We start from the raw sequence: 1,968 nt of genomic DNA on the forward strand, positions 1-1,968 counted from the left end.
TGGCCTTCCAAGTTATCATTAGCCAAAATAAGAAGAGGCATTTCGAACCTCCTGTGGGATAGTAGGATATCAGAGATGGGAGGACTTTTAAAGTTCATCTAGTTCAATTTGCTTACTGTCCAGAGGTAATGGTGACATAAAAGAAGGAAAATTGACCTATCCAACTACACAGAAGTGTTGTATTAACTCCTTTTGAAGCACTCCTTTTCCTGAATTTCTATGACATGACACTCGCCTGGTTCTTCTCCTAGCTTCTTAGTTTCCTTTGCAGGTGTATTTTCCTCTGTCTATCTGTTAAATGCTGGTGTTTCTCAGGATTCTGACTCAGGCTCTTTTCTCTTCTCAATCTACACACCAATTTTTGGTAATTGCAATTAGTCTTTTGGATTAAATTATTTTCCCTCTACTGATGACTTCCAAATCTACATTTTAAGTTGAGAAATTGTTCCTTATGTCCAAATATTTATTTTAGTGTTTCATAGATACCTGCATACCAACCTGTCTAATATTGAACTAACTGTTCTACCAAGAGGCTACTCTTCTTTTTATGTACCTTATTTCAGTATGTGGCACCACATACTGAAGCCAGTTGACCAAATCAGAAACCTGAAAATTATTCTTGACCCTTTCTTTTCCCTTACTTCCCCTGTCCAACATCTAATTTGTCTCTAAGATCTGTGAGGACTAGTGTAGGCCATTATCATCTCTTGCCTCTATCACTGCAATCACCCTGATTGGTCTCCTGGCATACATATTAGACCCTTTCCCCATAAATCTTGGACTCTAGCTAGAGTGATACATTCAAATGCACAAAATGATCACTTATCTGCTTAAAATTGTCCAGTAGCACCCTGTTTCTCTTGATAAACCCTCAACTCCTTAAATGACTTTACAAAGGCCTGCACCATCTACTGGTACTTATCTTGCCAGTTTTTATTCCTTTCCTTGTCCCATTCTATATTTTCTATGCTTTATTCAAAACCTATTGCTTTTTATTTCCTTAGCAAAAGTGTCTAGCACATATTAGGTGCTTAATAAATGTTTCTTGATTAAATTAAGAAATCAGTGTATCCTGACAGTTCAAAACAAAAATTCTTTTGCTATATTATCCTGGTATTTATACAGGGCAAACCTAATATTTTATATATTTTTCCTTTTCTACTCTGCTCTGTGTTCATTTTGCTGCTTCCTAATTAGCATGCTTGAAAACCCAAATAGTTCTCTACCTTTGGGTCTTCAGTTCTAGGCTCATTAGTCTGCATTTATCAGCTCTATGAAAACAATAGTGAAGAGTTATCCTGGAAACAAGTAATGAAACAAGCTTATCTATTTGATAAAATAATTTTCTTTTACATTATTTTCTATGTCTTGTGATTTAGCATTATGAGAAAGCTGTGTTTTGGGACATAAATAAGGTCATTCTGACTTTAACAAGTCTATGATTCAAATTACTCCAGCCCATTAGTTATCCTGGGAGAATATTGGTGAGAGCTGTCTTCTGAATTTGAGTTCAGAGATTTCTGCATCTAGTAACCACCTTCTATTACATTTTCTTTTGAGACTTGCCACTATGAAATTCTATGAGATTTAATGACTTCTTTCCTTCTACTGTAAGACTTTAATGATCTTTCAAATTATTGACCTATTGTAGATTATGAAACTATTTTAACCGATTGAAAATGTAAAATGGAAATAAAGTTTAAAAGGTATTGATTTTTTCTTGCCTTCACAGCACATGGTCATGACTATCAATCATGAATGTGCATGACAATGCAGGCTGCCCACTACAAAGTGCTTGGTTCTGCTCCCCATCCCCAGCCTTCTTCTTCTTCCTTCCTCCCTTTTTATGCAGCACCTTTACATCCTCAGCATCACTTCCTGATGCAGTGCCTTTTCTCCTTGTTGCTGTTCCTCAATATGATGAATTATGTGTATGTGTGCAAATGTGCTTGTGTGTCTGTTGGGGAG

Source organism: Myotis davidii, unplaced genomic scaffold (genome assembly GCF_000327345.1).
Source record: "Myotis davidii unplaced genomic scaffold, ASM32734v1 scaffold683, whole genome shotgun sequence".
NCBI lineage: Eukaryota > Metazoa > Chordata > Mammalia > Chiroptera > Vespertilionidae > Myotis > Myotis davidii.